This window comes from Dunckerocampus dactyliophorus, chromosome 2 (genome assembly GCF_027744805.1).
Source record: "Dunckerocampus dactyliophorus isolate RoL2022-P2 chromosome 2, RoL_Ddac_1.1, whole genome shotgun sequence".
In the NCBI taxonomy this organism is placed as follows: Eukaryota; Metazoa; Chordata; class Actinopteri; order Syngnathiformes; family Syngnathidae; genus Dunckerocampus; species Dunckerocampus dactyliophorus.
The window spans coordinates 14,972,523-14,991,612 of record NC_072820.1 but is presented as its reverse complement, the minus strand read 5'-3'; the positions used below and the strand labels follow the sequence as shown (position 1 = coordinate 14,991,612).

The following is a 19,090-nucleotide window of genomic DNA, read 5'->3' as shown; positions in this document are numbered from 1 at the left end:
GAGGAGGAGGAGGAGGAGGAAGAGAGAGAGTGAGCAGCTGTGTTCAAGGATATCTGGTGATTTGCTAAAATAATGACGACCGTGGGTGTAGACAGCGGCTGACGCACTGCCATGTGGGAGGTTCACTTTACCTCTGCAGCTCAGTGAGTGGGCTCCTCTTGTCTGAGCAACACACACCTGATGTCTTTCATGTGTTTGAACGAACAGGAGCACCAGAAGCACTAATGGATTAGGGAGCAACTGTTAGAGGAGGCTACATACATACAGACTAAATCGACCGCACAGTAGGTGATTATTTGTCGATTTGTTCCATTGTTTTTACAGGTGCAAAAAAAGAGCATTTAGTGAAGCATAATTAGTGTTCACCTGTAAAACCTTTTCACCTGTAACTATGACAAGAACAGTGGAACAACAGAAATGGAAAAATCCTATTCCAAGCTCAAACTGCTGTCATCATAAAACCTTTATTAGCAGTACAGAATAATGTAACATTTTAAAGTGTAAAAATAAGTAATAATGTGATACTTTTTTTCCTTTTTTTTTCCTTTTTTCATTTTTCATTTAAAATTTTCCATCATAAGCCGCAATCATAATTACACCTTCATCATTTGTCATTGACATTATGACTGTTTTATTGTTTTTGCATTTTAATAAACATCCGTTAACTACTTTATTTTGCCACCTAAAACCAAAAGCTGAGGTACTGTATGTTGTCTTAAAATATATTCAGTTGATTAGCATATTTTACCTATATTGGATTATTTCCAGTGTATGCGATATTGGAAAAGGTTTGAACACCCCTGTGCATGATTCATACGTAATTCACACTTGTCACTTAGGTGTAATAAGAAGTTAACCATTTGTGTAACAGGCAACGGGTCAACAAGTATCGTGACGCCGGAGTTTTACTGCTTCACTTAACTTCCAGTGTGTATTGTTGTTCTTTTAACACCCAATAAAAGCCGCAAGAAGCCAAAGAAAAATCAGCGGGTCCTTCTCCTGGAAGGGGTACCAAAAGCGTGACATTGCAAGCAAAAATTTAAGTTGTTATTTTCTAACAAATTTGCATACTATAATAAAATCTTTATGAAGAAAAACTTAAAAAAAAACTTAAAATATCACATTTTGCTATATTTCATTGCAGCAGGGCACTGTGCAGTGGAATCTCAACTGTAACATTTGCATTAAAAAATGCTCTAAATTACTTAATCATAGGGATGCTCCGATTTTATACAGCCGATACCGATACCGATCATCCAGGACTGAAATCAGCCGATACCGATCACATGGATTAATTTTACATTTTTCAACGTACTTATGATGAGTGCTATTGGCCAGGGATGCTGTATTAAGGGGAAACATCAGGACAATTCCAAGGTCCCTTGACTAAAAAAAAAAATGGCTAAATACTAATAAAATGTTTTATTTTTTCATGGGACCCAGACATACATGGTACACGAAATACACGAAATGGAAAAATGACTGTGAAGGCTTTTTCATTTTTTTTTCGCAGCTTTCGATTTTCGGTGTTTTTGGGCTGATCATGACGTGGCATAATGGCGACGTATATTCACTCAACTCAGAGCTCGTGGATGGACCCTGCTTCAAACTCTGTGCGAGACTCAACACTGTGGTCTTCAAAGCATTGTTAGTTAGCACAAGAGTAACACACCTCACCTTGTCGTGGAAGCATGATGTAAAAAAATAGTTCACTTAAGTGTATTGATTATTTCTTTCATCATATTTACTACAAGCTTTTGCATGTCACAAAATGGAGCAGCGCAAACGGGCTAAAAATTAACATTAGGTTGTGTTTTATACACAACAGACATGAAAAAAGTATCCCACACTGTCTCCCCTGTTTATTCAATACGTTTGCAGTATATTTTTATATGGTTATAGCTTCAAATCACTGTAGTCTGTGCGTCATGCCCTCTCGAAGTGACGGCACCCTCGCTGGTACCCCTTTCAGGAGAATTACCCCAAAACAAACACGAGTTAATCCTTTGTTGCTTGCTGCACTGAGCTCTCGTGAGGTACAATGGGGTCTTGCATGACGTCATGCATAACGGCTGTCGGAACGGCAAAGTTGTGTCTGACTTTGGAGGTGTATTTTCCCCGAACATTTTGGTAAAATTCTGATGTGTTCGGCTTTAGAGGTCTGTACACATCCCTGCCTGGTTGATGCTTCAGCAACTCATCCTGAAACTTTTCCAAGCTACAAGCCCCAGAGGTGTCTCGAGTCACGCGACTTGGATTCAAGTCACAATTTTGAGGACCTTGGACATTGATCATTGATATTGTCAATAAATGCAAGCAAAAACATCAACTGACAGCAATGGAATTGAAATGAAAACGATAAAAAAGGGTTACTAATGAGATCGCAGAACCACCGACGTACATCGGTCATTTCACACTGGTATATTTCCTAACAAAATGAAAATAGCTAAAGTATTACCAATTTTCAAAAATGAAGACAAACATCAATTCACAAACTAACATCGAGTTTCCTTATTTCCACAAATTTCTAAAATCATTGAAAAGCTAGTCAACAACAGGTTGGACAAATTAATAAATAAGAATGAATTGCTCGCAGACGGCCAATACGGATACAGAGCTAAAATTTCAACTTGCATGGCACTAATAAGGAAATTTTCAACACTATAGACCGCAAAAAGTGTGCAGCGACAGTATTCATGAATTTAACAAAAGCATTCAATACAATTAATCACAATATCCTAATTAACAAACTAGAAAGGTATGGAATCGGAACTATTTAGTGTTGATTCTGGGTAAAAGCTACTTAGCCAACAGGAAGTAATATTTGAAGCTACGAAAATATACATCTGCAAGCTTGAAGATATCATGCGGCATACCCCAGGGGTCAATACTTGGACCAAAACTGTTCAACTAGTATATAAAGTCACGAAAGATCTAAAGCTAGGACCATTTGCAGACAAGACTACTGCATTTTGTTCTGGAGGAAGCACACAAGAGTTAATACAAAAAAGTCACAGATGAAATGACTATACGAAAAAGATGGTTTGATAAAAACAGAGTTTAACTGAACCTAAGTATAACTAAAATAATGCTATTTGGTAATAGAAAGGACATTTACGCGCAAATACAAATTGATGGCGTGGACATTGACAGGGTGAACAAAAATACATTTCTGGGTCATAGTAGAAGATAATATGAGCTGGAAATGTCACATTAAAATGTAAAAATGTCAAGCTTATGACTTGGGATTTGACCCGACCTGTGTTGTCTTGACTTGAGACTTGACTTGGACTTACACATCGTTACGTGAGACTTGACTCGAGACTTCAGATTGAAGACTTGAGACTACTTGCAAAACACTGACTTGCTCCCGCCTCTGCCGAGCACCTCATTCATTTTAAAAAATACCCAAGATTTCAGATTTTGCCAGATCAAGCCAGCGCTCATTATTCTTCTGAATTTGACCAATCACAATTCCAATCTTCAGGCTTTATTGGAAAACATCCCAAAGCTAACAACATGTTGTAGTTCTTTAGACAGCAAACTGGTTGAGAGTGAATCAACAGCGCCTCTGCTGGTTGCATCCAAGTAGTGCACTCCCTATCTTGCTTCAATCAATTTCATTCCACACAATTGATGAATTCTTACCAATCAATGATTATTACTATGCCTGTCCCTTCTATGCCTGTTGGGAAACTGTGCTCTAAGCAGATGCTCTAAAGCAGGGGTGTCCAAACAGCAAGGGCCGCATACAATCATTAATAATGAATTTGTTTTATTTTTAGAATATACCAAGGTCCAATAAAAAAGAAGTTACGGGTCGAAGGTGGCCCCTGGGCTGCACTCTTCTGAAGCATAACTGTTATCAATGGAAAAATATACTACAGTGTTGTGAATTACTCTGCCAATCCCACCCCTTACTCTCAATACCATCTATTTATTTTGTTCTATTAATTTGTCACGTCTGTTTACGTCTACAGGCTCCATGTGATGGTGACATAAATGAGCTGTCAGCACAGATCAAATCACCACAGGCTCCCTCGCAGCCCATTACGACGCAAATGGAGAGGAGAATCAATGCAACCAAAACAAAATACTTCCAGGTATCAGCACTGTTCCATTCACTAGAGATCTCACTCTTTCTTGCCAAATTTAAACCCCATTCTCGACTGCCGGTAAAAGGCAGCACAGGGAGTTGGATAGGGAACATTTGCATATTATCAGTAGAGTAAAAAAAAAATGATAGTGGATGCATTATGTGCTTGTAAAACAAAGAGGGCTGCTGCTCCTCCTGCTGCTGCTGCTCCTGGCCTGGCTCTTGAGAGGCTGCAGTGTTAGCGTCCTCCCACATAGAGCAGAAATAGTTGCTGCTCCTAACAAAACATTGTTAGCCGTGTGTGAGTGTGTCACATCTCTGTGCACATACACTCTTGTTAGCACAGCTTGTCGGCCTATTTGCACAGCACACACGCACACACACACACACACAGAGGAGTATGAGCCAGAGACAGCGTATTTTTCTCAGAAGTCATGCACAGGCTTTGCACAGCCTCTGGCCTTTTGAACCAATCATCTGCAGAGAGAGAATAAGCTGAACAATACTGTGTTCCATACAAGAGACAGGAGGCAGGATGGAAAAGATTTCCTCGTTACATCAACGCCTATTAGTGCCATTAGTGATGTCTTTAACACAGAAAGGAAATTATTCATTCTACCCCTGCCATTTGTGCAGCCCTAAGTGCAGAATAAATGCTAACTTACATACAGTTCATGAATATTCATGAATTAAAAAGAGGCCTGCTGCCAGATGATAACACTGTATTTGCTCAAATGCAACAGATGATGATTTCCATTGACTGCGCTAATTACGTGAAAACATCCATCACTCATGCAAATAGTTAGTCGGGTAATCAACTAATTGATCTGCTCAGAAGTAAACTGATCATCAAGGGCACTTGGAGGAAGAATCCAAAATTAAGCAGCCAGGATGAGCATAAGCAAGGGGTAAGTAAGTAGACCAAAATAAGAGAGCAGAACAGGAAGTAATGATTCCTGTCCTGCGGAGCATGGCAGAGATAGTGCCATTGATTTACAAGAATCCTCACATGTGCATGGAAATCATGTGCATTGCAGTTAAATGTTTTCAATTTGAGAAGGCTCGACTGAATATGCATCAAGCGCTTACAATTCAGTGACAGTTTTGCATCGCTGCCTTGGTAACATCGCCATTCATTTGTATTATTATATAGATATTAATGTGTGGTGGCGATATCGTTGAAAAAATAATAAACGAGAAAACACTCGCAGAGCGCAGACCCCCGCCAAGCGACATAGTTACCCCCGTATTGTGTTTTACACCACAAATATTAGTCCTACGTTTATTTTGTGTAAATATTTAGATTGCTCATGTTAACATGCTAGCAATGCTATTATGCTGATGTTAGCATGCTAACACCTAGCATAATAGTGGTGTTTATACAAGTATCTAGCAATGAAAATGGCTGCTATGCTAATTGTTAAAATGCTAGCAATGCTAGCATGCTAACGTTAGCATGCTAACACATAGCATAATAGTGATAAGTGTTTATATATGTGTCTAGTTATGAAAATGGCTAAAAAAGCTACTATGCTAGCAATGCCAACGTTAGCATGTTAACACCTACACTGCCGGTCGAAGGTTTTAAAACACCCCAATTTTTCCTGTTATTTATTGAAATTCAAGCCATTCAAGTCCAACTAATAGCTTTAAATGGTAAAAAGGTAAGTGGTGAAGTGCCAGAGGTTTAAAAAAAAAGGTAAGGTTACTCAAAACTGAAAAATAATGTGTATTTCACAATTATACAAAGAGGCCTGTTTCAAGGACCACAAAATGGGTCAACAATGTAAAGCTGTTCTGCAGAAATGGAGGTTGATCAAGCCTTGGCAGGTGGTGCAGCTAATTCCTACAGGTGTTCCAAGTTCTGGAGTACTTACTACCTCCTCTGTCTGCATAAAACAGTCTTTGGAACACACTGTGGTACTATACCCTCGTGAACATCAGTTGAACAGCAAGAAAGTAATTTGTTGCTACAAATATGGGAAGAAAAATGGGAATTTACAATGGAAGAGAGACAAACCATCTTAACACTTAAACATTTAGTTTTTTCCTCCAGAGAAATTGGAGTTTTCTAAAACAGGCAATTTGTTTTAGGGAAAAGGGTGAATTTTGGAAAAAACTATCATTTTGGTTCACCCCCAAAATTTTATCAGTTCTTCCATATCCCATTTCCGACAATTCTTGAAAATTTCATCCAAATCCATTCAGAACTTTTCAAGTTATTTTGACAAACAGACAGAGAAACACTGGCAAAAACATAACCTCCTTTGCTCCATCTGTTTAGATATAGAACCTTACCCAAAATGTACGCCACTCACTTGCCACATTCTGCTTTTACAAAAATACTAATGCTCAGCTTTGATTGACACATCACAAATATATAACTAAAAGTTGCTTCTGTTCCTCTTTGTAATCAAATAAGGTAAGCAAAATATATATTTTTAAATCTTTTCAGTATAATGCAGTGCAGTGCAAACTACTACCACAATAATAAACATGTTCATTAAGCGGCAGATATGCGGAGACACGCTGCATGCTAGCTCCTCCTAGTGTTCACCTGAGGGATGACATCTCTCTATTGCTTCCTCCCATGCAGCTGCAGACTCTTGTCAGCAAAGAGCGATGGGCAAGAGAGTGGGAGAGAAACAAGGGAGGCCAACAAAGACCAGAACAGTTCTATGAGCTCTCACACTCAATCACGACCAATGAGGAAAACAAGACAAGAAAGCCATTATCTGTCATGTTTGATTATGAATGCACGTGTGACGCTTTTGTGGGGTTGAACACATGCAACCACCGAAATCTCTGGACATCTTAGAACACGTACAATGCTACTAGTTATACAGAGATATTTAGCCAAAGTACTGTCTTTTTGTTTTCACATTGAAAATAAATGCATTGTCAAAAGAGATATATTGACATATTGGCAATAAAAACGATTCAAATACAAAACAAAAATAAATAAAAAATATGAGGGGAGGAATGCGTCTTCTTTTCATGACCATCTTTTTTCAGTGACTGTGCTGTCATTTTTTTGTCATTGCTTTTCCATTAAACTCCCTGGTTTTCACATTCAATTTTTTTTCCCCCCACTACATCTCAAAAGAAAACTGCCCTTTTTGCCCATCATCCACAACCCTTACATGAGACAAGAACACCCTTTTCTGTGCATGCTGTGCTAGCATTAAAAAACTGCTAGCACGAGGCAGCTAACAATGTACGTAATCACGTTCACCTATTTAGCCTGAAGCCCTCTAAAAAAAACGTCCAAAAACCTCCAACAATGTTTTGTCATTTTATATACATTTTATAAACTTACCTTTTTACCATTTAAAGCTATTAGTTGGACTTGAACGACTTGAATTTCAATAAATAACAGGAAAAATTGGGGTGTTTTAAAACTTTTGACCGGGAGTGTAGGTGTTAACATGCTAACGTTAGCATTGCTAGCATGTTAACATTAGCATAGTAGCATTTTTAGCCATTTTCACAACTAGACTCATATATAAACACTTAGCACTATTATGGAATGCGTCTCTTCTTTTCATGTCCATCTTTTTTCACTGACTCTGCTTTCATTTTTTGCCATAAACTCCCTGGTTTTCACATTCAATTTTCTTTTTTTTCCCCACTACATCTCAAAAGAAAACTGACCTTTTTGCCCATCATCCACAACCCTTACGTGAGACAAGAACACCCTTTTCTGTGCATTCTGTGCTAGCAGTAAAAAACTGCTAGCACGAGGCACGAGGCAGCTAACAATGTATGTAATGACGTTCACCTATTTAGCCTGAAGCCCTCTAAAAAAAACCTCCAACATTTTGTCATTTCCTATACATGCATGTAGTAACAGGCACATTCATGATAACATGTAATATTTATTATTTATTTATTTGGGTCATTGGGTATCAGCACTACAAAATGACTCAAAATCAACACTTAGCCTGCAAAATTCAAACTCTGACCTTCGTCACGGTTCTAAAAAAATATCCCTCATTAGTTCATTCCATTAGAGTTCATTTGCAAAGGCACCAGTAAAGCGAAGTAGAGTGCAGTATAGGCTGGACACGAGTCAGACAATGAAGCACAGCAGAAGGAAAGTAAAGTCAATGAGGAGGCAATAAAGTTGTTCATTATGAGTAGCACTCTGACATCTGGTGTACGTATTAAAAGATAGACAAGCCACATGAGTCAGCATGCATTTACAGCACATCAACCCAGCTGTTGAAGAGGGCCTTAGAATGCAACAAAAATATATTTAAATACTTAATTTTGGCAGGTTATGGAGCTCTGCAAAGAAGCACCATTGAACATGGAATCAATAGCAAGAACCAGAGTGTACCAGAGTGAGCTGAAAGGATGTGAAAATTAATTATATTCAATGATGAAGTTAATTAATAATTCAGTACTATTCTATTCTTCTTAAAGCACGAGGGAGCAAAGAGACAATGCGAGGGGGAGTGATTAAAAGCAAATGAGAAAGGAAGTGAATGAATGCCGTTTCATTCACGAGGGATCGAAAAGGTTTTCATCGCCAAAGCTACTCTATGTCTCCAAGGACCCCCACGGCGAACAGAAAGCTTCCAATCTAGCACAGCTTTAATTACTCCTGCTAGCTCTCATTATAAGCGATTAACACACATACAGTATATACATACATACACACACACACACACACACACACAGGCACACGCCTGTCAAGGCGCTGACGTCGGAAGGATGTACGAAGTCATGGTACCAAACAATGTTTGGTCATTAAAGCTACAGTAAGTACAGCACAGTTTTGCACCTGTGCTCGCCCTAATCTAATTTAATTTAGCCACTCTGCTAAATACTGCCACTGGACAGTACAAATTTTGAGAGGGGAGCGACAGAGAGAAATGACACCAACGCAACGGACAGTGACAGCAACACCAAATAGTACGAGAGTATAGGCTGGGAGAAAAGACAGAACAGAGCAAGCACGAACACCAGCTACAACGGTAGCAGGGAGAAAAGTCAAAGGTAAACTAGAAAAGCACTCGGAGAGCGCAGACCTACGCCAAACGCCATAGTTCCCCCATTTGCACCATAAATATTTACATGTTTAGTTTCCCTGACCATGAAAACATGCCATTAGCAATTGGATTGGTAATGACATCAATATTAGTTCAGTGGTTATTCACAAAAATTCATTTCCCGTAACGCCGCTTTTCTTCTGGATCTATCTCCATAGCTTTTGAAGATACCACAAATCAGTTGGCACACTCCAGATTCCACCGTGTCTTGGCTAAATATAACGGTGTTTGTTGCATGTTTATAGCTTCATTTGGTGTCTTCCTGTGACGAAAATTCCAAAGGTCCCCTATTTTTTTATATTCTGGATCATAGTATCCGGAATTATTCCATTATCTGCATCAGTCTTTGATATTTTGTAGAACCTGTTGGAAGATTGTCCTGTATTTTTTTTCCGAGTGCTCTGACCATTTTTTGTGGAGTTATATGCACAAATGCCAAAAATGGTCATATCTCGCAATGTTAAAGAATCCTTAAAAAAATTCCTAGATCCAGACGGCAATCCGGATAACCCCCAAAATTTACTTAGTTCTTCCATATCCCATTTCGGTCAATTCCTGAAAACGTCATCCCAACCCATTCATAACTTTTCAACTTATTTTGAACACAAACAAACAAACTGGGCCGCACACTCAGGAGATCTGGAAGTTCTGGGTTTGAATCTCCGTTTGGGCATATCAGTCAGGAGATCTGGAAGTTCTGCTTTCGAATCTCCATTTGGGCATCTCTGTCCGGGTACTCCGGTTTCCTCCCACCTTCCAAAAATATGCATTATTTTGGATACTCTAAATTGCAGGTATGAATGTGAGTGTGAATGGTTGTTTGTCTATATGCGCCATGCGATTGGCTGGCGACCTGTGCAGGGTGTACCCTGCCTCTTGCCCAAAGTCAGCTGGCTCCAGCATACCGCAGCGACCCTCGGGACAAACAAACATATATATATATGCTGGCAAAAACATAACCTCCTTGGTGGAGGTAAAAACAGCAAAAGATAACAATATAACAACAACACCGGAGAGTACTTGGCTTAAGTGCAAAAATAGTCTGTAGTACAGATACAGTAATCCCTCGTTTATCGCGGTTAATTGGTTCCAGATGTGTCCATGATAAGTGAATTTCCGGCTGCAGCAGTAGTAATGGTAAGACATTATTGTGCCTGTCATCAGATAATTCAAACCTGCAATAAAAGCCTGTTGTTCCAGCGATCAAGTTTGCCGTTTGTGTGTCTCACTGAACATTATAGTTACATTACTGACACCTAGTGACCAGTGTATACATATCACAATTACTCTGTGTCTTCTGAATGCCTTATATTTGTATTGTAGTTGATTTAGCCATTTTTATGCTTGATATTGATTAATTCAGGCAAACAATAGGTAAAATGTGCTTAAATATGCATTTTTTGACTAATAATAGGCTGTATTCAACCACAAAACAGTATGACTTATTAATTAATATATTTTTGAAAAACCTTGATAGAGTGAAGCCGCAAATTTCAAATTGGTGAGGGATTACTGGACTGTATTGCCATCTTGGAAAGTGATCTTGTGTCCAAATCTGAGAACATACTCCTCCACATAAATGTAAACATTCTTATCAGCAGAGGTGGGGTGGGGGCGACCTAGTGGAAGTGGCAGTAATACAGATAGCGACCGCACTATCTGGCTTGTGCACTGTCAGCGCACCGTCAGAGCCTCACAGGAGATACAGATGCAGTTTTGGAAGCGGTGTGTCAAAGTTGGATGTCAAAGCTAATGCATATTTCATGCTTCAAGGGACAGCCACTAGATCTTGATCAGCTGCAGAGGTGAAGTCCAGCAAAGCTTCACTACTTCCTCTCACGGTTCAACTCAAAATCTGAACACTCCAAATGGTCGGACAATTTACAAATGGAATTTGAAGTTTCAAAATTCAAAATTTTAGGGGAAGCTACTGTATGCCTTAAAATCCACACAAAAATGTTAGCAAATATCAAACTAACTGCTAACATTAGCTCCTAATGCTAGCCACTAGCTAGCTCGCTGCCAACTGGTTGACTACTAAAAGAGTCGTCATTTGTTATTAATGCTGTTTTACAGATTGTCAAAAATGTCAGTAATTTTACATTATGTTGCACTGATGGGCCAATAGCCAGGAAGTACCACACAGAAACTGGAAGTAAAAGAACAACAATAAGAAACTCTCCCAATGCTAATGTGTGAGTCTATCTTATTTTCTTATTTTCTGTTATTATGTCTACTATATTGAGTAATACGAGTGTAAAGGTGACTATAAGTCTGTAATTCGTGTCTGGAGGGCTCTAATAATTAAAAAAAAACATATTTTGAAACTCGTAAACAGGTTGTCTATGCTCTAACTCCGAAAATACAGTAGACGCCCCTACAACGTAAATAATCCGTTCCGAGAACCTTTATGTTATAGGGATTTTATGTTATACGAAGCATAAAATACATGTAAATAGCCTAATCCGTTCCAAGATCTTCCCAAACTCACCCCTTTGGCACTTCAAAATATTCAAAATCCACCAAATATGGTGGGAAAATATAAGAAAATATTAGCATAAACATAGTACAGTAACATTCCAATATAAAATAAGGTAATAAATAGGATTACTGTAAATGAATAAAACTGAAAAACAAAAACAATCCTACTGTTCACGAGATGTCTTGATCAGGAGCGCAAGTGGAGGCAGGAAGGCAGAGGAGGACTAGCGACTCAAAGAGTCTAAGAGTCAGCTGGTCTCACAGACAAACGCACACGCACCACACGATAATGCTGTGTGCAACATTTTAATTTGTAACTTAACTTAATTGTTTATAAGTTAGTTTAAGGGGGACTAGAGGAAGAGGAAGAAGAAGGAGTTTGAAGGGACGAGCCTGTCTCTCACAAATTCACGTACGTGCTGTATAACTCAGCCAATGAGATGAGAGCGTAGGCGGTGCCCCGATAATCAGCCAATGAGATGAGAGCGGAGGCGGTGCCTCGAAAATCAGCCAATGAGAGCGTGATGCGTCAGAAGGCGTCACCAAGTGTTAGTCTGAACTGTGGTTTGGTTTAGTTTATTTGAACATGAAGGTTACAATGGAATACATCTCATGAATCATTATTTCACAGTTCCACATGTCCAAAAGGAGTAGGAAGAAGCAAAGCTTATTTAATCCTACCCTCCATCCATTCTACATCTGGTACAGTACATGTAGTTCACTTCCTGCATTCCATGTCGTGTTTTCTGTGATAGTCAGGATAATACATAATAGATAACGGTAAGACAAAAAAAAAATTATATATATACATTAATAATAATAATAATAATACCAACTAATAATAATAATAGATAAATAAATAAATGCTTAAAATAAATATGAATAAAGAACAAAAGTTTTTTTTGTACACAATTATTTTTTTATAAACAAAAAAAATAACAAACCTGACAGAACAATCATTGTGATGGTCAAGACTCTTCTGCCTTGTATTTAGCAAACATCAACTGCTTGTTTTTTGAATTTGCTCATCTCTGTACATTGTTTGAGTTCCTTACTCAATCCGTTCCATAGTTTAATTCCACACACGGAAATGCTGTGGGTTTTCAGCGTTGTTCTCGCATATAAATGTTTTAAGTTTAATTTTCCTCTAAGATCATATTTTTCCTCTCTGATTGAGAAATACTTTATTAGGTTTTTGGGTAACGAGTTGTTATTAACTTTATACATTATTCTAGCGGTTTGAAAGTGTACTAAATCTGCAAATTTTAATATCTGCGATTTTAAAAATAGAGGGTTTGTATGTTCTCTATACTTGGCATTGTGAATTATCCTCACAGATCTTTTTTGCAGTACAGTGAGTGAGTGAAGATTAGTTTTGTAATTATTTCCCCCTTGCACCGATTTGAGGCATTAATAAAGTTGATTGAAAAAAAAAAAGACTTGCACTGACTTGACGCTTTATGTTATATGGAATTTCCTCTGTAATACGAAGCAAAAACTTTACATAAATTCTTTATGTTCAGTGGAATTTATGTAAAAGGAGGTTTATGTTATGCGAGGTACTACTGTATTCCAATTATAAATAAGGAACCCTACTTTGTGGAAATTCACTTATCACGGTCCGGTCTGGAACCAATTGACCGCAACAGAGGGATGACTGTAATTTCCTATGGTAAAAATTGTTTTCTAGCACCAGCATCCAGCATGTACTCTGTGTGTGATGCTCACAGCAGTGAAGGAGATGCATTTCCACACACTTAATGAGTGCAGAGAATCAGGAAATGAGCAAATGTTCCACAATCTGAGACCTTGTGTAGCTTCCAGGAAAAATGATGGGAGAGAAATTGAGGATTTAAATGCGCACAGAAGCTTGGCTGGAGGATGTTGTGCTTGCAAAAAAAACAACTTTTAATGAAAAATAGCTTTTGCGGTATGACAAATTCAAGTAAGCTGTCGGATGAAATTTTAGGTTCAATTTAAACATAAAACGTGGGCATAAAAATGTGTTCATTGTATATGTTGGCAGTATTCAGCTCCATCACTCTGTGGTAGGGGTGACTCATTAAATATGCATCTTGCTAAAAAAGCTAACAAAGCATGATGGGACTGCTGAGGCACTCGGTGCATTATGGTGCAGGCACTGCTTAACCACAGTCTTAAAGGAAATGCATTAAGGTGTTTTTCCTCTGAACCCGGTGTGTCAAGTAAGGTAAAATAGCAACATATTTTTATTCATGCACAAAGCAGACAAACTGAGTGGAAAATGGCTGCCATAAACGGTAATGATATATATTTATCACACACCGTTGCTTCTCAATATGTTTGACTGATGCTTAAGTTCACTAATGGACAAGAAAGTTGGAGCTACAATAACCGATTCCAAGACTCAATCTTGCATTGTCGGCTGCCAGCTGAAGTGCTAATTATACCATCAGTATTTGAACGCTAAATGATAGTAATAATAAAAAACAGAGTGACATTTCCTGAAAAGCGTCCCTCAAAGGCTCCAATTAGAAAGAGAAAACAAGTTAGAAGAGATTTAACCACTCACCTTCCAGATTTTCTCCACTCGGGACAACTTTCGCGTGTTCATTGTGACGGAGAGGCTGTGTGTGAGCACTGAGGATGTGGACAGAGAGTGATGCTGAATAACGACTTGGTCGTAAAGTAGACACACCTCAGCCCTGAGTGGAAATAATCCCTGTCACAGTGTGGCTATAAATCCAAAACATGAAGTTAAATAGAGGAGATACTCTGAAATATCAACACCTGAACTGCCACACAAGAAGGAGACTAATCTCTGACATACAAACCCTCCAAAGGGGAGGAGGATAGAGGCAAAGAGCTCTGCCCCAAACCACAATCAGCAATGAAGCACTTACCTGCACCATTAGCTAACATTTTGCCGTTCCGCAAACATCAGCATTACACAGCGCTGCTTTTTACTTGTTACTTTTCTCTCAGGAGCAGTTCACCCTCAAACACTATCTTTCATGTTGGCTTAAGGGTGGGGTTTAAAAGTGCTGTCCCTACACCTTGCAGGCTCCTGGGCCACCATGCAGGCCACCATCAGTTAAAACTGCTTAGTGAATTAGTGCTTAGTGACACCTAGGAAGGGGTCCAATTCTATCAGGCTCAAATGTGACGGTGTTGATGGATGATTCTGTTATTATTATTCAAATAAAGCTCAAAAAAACAAATCACTCAGAGCAAAAAAACACTACGACATCAAGTCACAGCTTATTTACATATATGTAAGACAGCAGAGGAATGCTTAAAGTGCAGATTCAAATACAAAGCATAACTTCATCACAATTTAAGAGATGCCATTCTTAGACCACGTTGAGATCTCAAGTACTGTTACTAATCTGAACATGGTCTACATAAAAATCTCTATAGCGCCAGCCATTTATTTATTTTTAATCTTTTCATAGTTAGAGCATAGAAGACTATTTATGACCTTCTAAATACATGTTTTAACATTATTAGAGCCCTGTAGACATGAAATAACACGCCTATAGTCACCCTTACACTCATATTACCCAATATAGTAGACATAATAACTGGAAATAAGCCATTTGAGACATAAATTAGACTCATGCTCGTGCGTTGCTATCAATGTGTTCCTTTGTGGAATTGAGTGGCGGGATGGATATAACCTGCGCCCACAAAATTTAGAGGAAAAAACAGATTTGTTCTTATGTAAGCCGCACCGATGTATAGGCCACACACATCCACGTCATGAAATGGCATATTGTGGCGCTCATGAGCCTGTGAGGACCAGTCAGCTCTTTATTTGACAGGAGCCAATCATAAGCTATTAAAGTCACAACAAGCTTGTCAACCCATTGGAAACTGCAGAACGTCATTACTCAATATAACATTCCAACTCGTGCTTTTCCTCTTTTCTGACCTATAAATGTTGTTACAATGTTGTATTCTCGTGTTAAACTATGCCAACGTGTCAGATAATGAGGTTTGCGCATTTGGAAGTGAGAGCTCTGCACGCTGTGTTTTTTTTAACATCGAGTTCCATTGACGTCAATGCAACCCGGACTTCCTTATATGGGCATGCCCAGGCAAAAGCTGTAGGCCTGTCCTCCCCCCACTCTGCTTCGCTCTGCTCTTTTTACCGTTTTAGCACGTATGGCTCCCAGGAAATGTTCGCTCGGGTGTGCCTAAAGAGGCAAGCATCAGGCAGAAGTGGTTGGACTTGCTGATTCCCGGCCAGCAAGAGAAAAATATGCTCGTCTGTCAACGGCATTTTTGGTGAACATGGACCAATACGAAGCTGAACTATACGCCTATCCGCCCATTTCTTGCTGAAGTCCGACGCCTTTCCAGCGTTGCTTGGTCGTGTTGAAGAGTCAGAACAGCAATCTGTAAGTAGTGTCCTAACTGCATTTATTTTGTGTAAGTAATCGGACGAAAGGGGTTCAGCAGCTGTCCGGAAGTCCCCGCGAGCGCTTGGGAGTGTGACCAATCACAGCGGAATGGGCTCGGCGGGAGGCGTAACCGGAGGAGGGCCGGGGGTGGACTAAATTACACAGACGGTTTGGGCGGGAGGCAGGAAACACTGCAGGAAGAGGTGCAAAGTCTGGAAGATCTAGAAAGCTTTCTGTGCGGTTCAGTTATAATACAAAACTGCTAAGAGTTAAAGCAATTATTCTTTGACTTTTTGTTAGCTATTCAAAATCAGCTGGGGAGATAAGAGACGCCTGTGATAGTATCACCATCATAAGGCTGGACACGCTATGTGTTTATGTTCACGAAGCAACCACACACAAATAGTGTTTTTGAGGACAAGACATAATTAGTATAATGACAACAAGAGAGTAAAGTTATTCACTGACACTTGGAAAAAGTGTGTGATGTCCACTTCCCCGTGGGCCAAAAACAACCTCCGAACTGCATTGCTTGTTTGTTTTAAAAACAAAATGTCACTGTGGTAAAAAAGCCACATTTGGAGTCCGAAGACCAGAAGCTAGGCGCATAACTCTAGCTAGCTAGCTGCCGCCAATGCAAAGTACAGTCAGTAACCGCTAGGCAGAGCGTGTAAACAAAGATGCAAGAATACTCAAACGGAGACAGGTTTGATAAGGGAGTGATCAAACACACTGGCATGGATTGGCGTAACCTGTAGCAAGCTCAATACGGGACGACTCATTTTGTTGGCAACCCCACGTGACACAGCAGATGGCGATCGTTTTTTGGGATCGGCTTTGAAAGGCGTTTATTGGCATATGGCGATCACATGTTTTTTTTAAGGAAATCGTCCGATATTTATTGGTGGCTGATTGATCGGAGTATCCTCTAATTTGTTGCTTAGTTTTTAGAGATTTAGCTCTGAGCCTCAGGCTGTTTTAACAACACAATTAAAAGAGAATTGTTTGACTACAAGTAATTATTGCAATACATTCTTTTTTTCTGCCATTGAAAAACTATTAATAAATAATGGCTTTTTTTCCCCCCATAATTGATCAAAGACATTTCTTGGAATGTTGAGCTAGTTTCTAATTAAAGGGGTCACCATTAACATGCATCCAAATGAATTAATACAGCAGAATGAGTTGTGAAATCATTTGGTGCAAACAAATAATTCATGAATATTTCCAAATGAAGTGTGAAAAATCTTACTCTGGGTCAAAATAAATGAGATGGTTACGTGTGTACATTTGATTTCTATGTACCAGCAGAGAGAGTTGTCTAATTAGAATGTAGTCTTTTCTTCTTGTGGTTTATGCACATTTTTTCTATAATAATCAGCTCATGACGTACAGTACGCATCATTTTAGTCACTGATATTATCTTACAAATGAAGCAGTTCCACAAATATCAGCAGCTAAAGGGGTTAGCAGAGAGCAGAACAAGAGAGAATATTTACAAGTCAGCATAAAAAAAATCTAATCTAGCGAGACTCTTCCAGAGCACGCGTGAGACATCCGGTTCAAAGACGTGAAAACTAAACTGTGTGTTTTGTCTCAAGCCACAAAGCCAGCAGCGCAAGAAATACATCAAGCCAGCACAGCCACAAAAAGTCTCTGTATATTCCCATGATGCACCAATCAATGTAGCGAGTGCAGGAACATCAATCATCACACTTGAGCTTTCCCGTCTTTGGCTGGGGGAATAATTTGACAGGCTGCCAGCTCCATCACTCGATACTCACCCCTCCCCTGCGCTTCTCCACCAAACAATCAAATCAAATCAATTCCTCCCATTCATATCTGTTCTGCTCCATGTGGCCTCTACACTGAACTTCATCACAAGCCAACCATCGACTCTCGGCTCAGGGAAAAAGCAATCTTCTACACCCCCTTTTCAAACTCTCAGGAGCTCTGAATCTCATCCAGACACTCCTCATTCAGCCATGGGGACTGGAGATGATGATGGTGATGATGATGATGACATGCATGCAGGGTGGAAACTGAGGCGGAACCAAGAAAAAACAGACAATAGTCTCATCTTTTTGGTTTTGACTAGCTACTTTTGAGTAGAGGTGCAAACTTACCTTCATGGCCGCAGGAAGACAACTACGCAATGCTCAGCAAAGGCCTGGGTGAGGATGCAACATGAAAACCTCATGTGTTATTTAGCAGATGACGGTGGCAAGCCTGGAGCAATAAGGTGGAAACATGTGAACCTGCATACATGAGGAACTCACAACTTCTGGTTATGTTCTCTTCAGTGACGTGGGGTCAGAGGAGGCAGGTGAGACAGAGCCTCACCTGTCATGATGAAAAATAAGAAAACAAATAATGATAACATGAGATAAATATTAATATTTGTCCTTTGAACTATATTATACTGTATATGTATATTCTGTATGATTCCAACTGTGTTTAACATTTTCTTAATAAAAAAAAATGCTGAATTTACATTTTTCCTGATCAAATGCAGGGCAGAAACCTAAGATAAGGCTGCTGCAAGCCCTGCCTGAGCGCACTCAGTGAATGTACTGAGTTGGCTCATGGCGCCTGCCAGTTTCTGTTTGTCAGTATGCACTGGTCTGCAAATTTTCAAAAAAATGTCTGCTCCAGAGATAAAACATATCACCCTTGGTCAATTTTGGGCTGCTGAACAAGAATATGGCCATAAAAAACTGATTAGCTAAAGTTTTAAAGCTATGCGAGGTTCTTTATTACATCGTAACGTATAGGGCAGGGGTCAACAGCGCGGTGCCCGTGGGCACCTGGTAGCCCCCGAACGACCACATGAGGTGCCCGCAAGCCATGCTTTTCATTTCATTTTTTCAATTAATAATGTCAGAACACTAGAAATAAATGCATTCTGAAATACAAAATGTGAGTAGTGGATACAAGTATTTTGTTGATATTCTCGGTTTGCTTGCGTTGAAATAAACTATGAAAATGAATGTTACAAAAATGAGTAGCTTTTGGCCATTTTCATTTTGTCGAAGTAGCTCTCACAAGAAAAAAGGTTGGTGACCACTGGT

The 19,090-nt window shown here is 39.3% G+C and overlaps 1 protein-coding gene and 1 long non-coding RNA gene across 3 annotated transcripts in view; one reads left to right on the top strand and one right to left on the bottom strand.

Moving 5' to 3' along the window:
* Nucleotides 1-19,090, bottom strand: part of LOC129172976 (dipeptidyl aminopeptidase-like protein 6) — a 95,037-nt gene that overhangs the window by 37,461 nt on the left and 38,486 nt on the right. The gene's annotated exons all lie outside the window — the stretch shown is intronic.
* LOC129172986 (uncharacterized) lies at nt 186-7,027 on the top strand. The gene is made up of 3 exons (XR_008567140.1): nt 186-284; nt 3,981-4,103; nt 6,693-7,027. It is a non-coding gene; the product is annotated as an uncharacterized LOC129172986 (long non-coding RNA).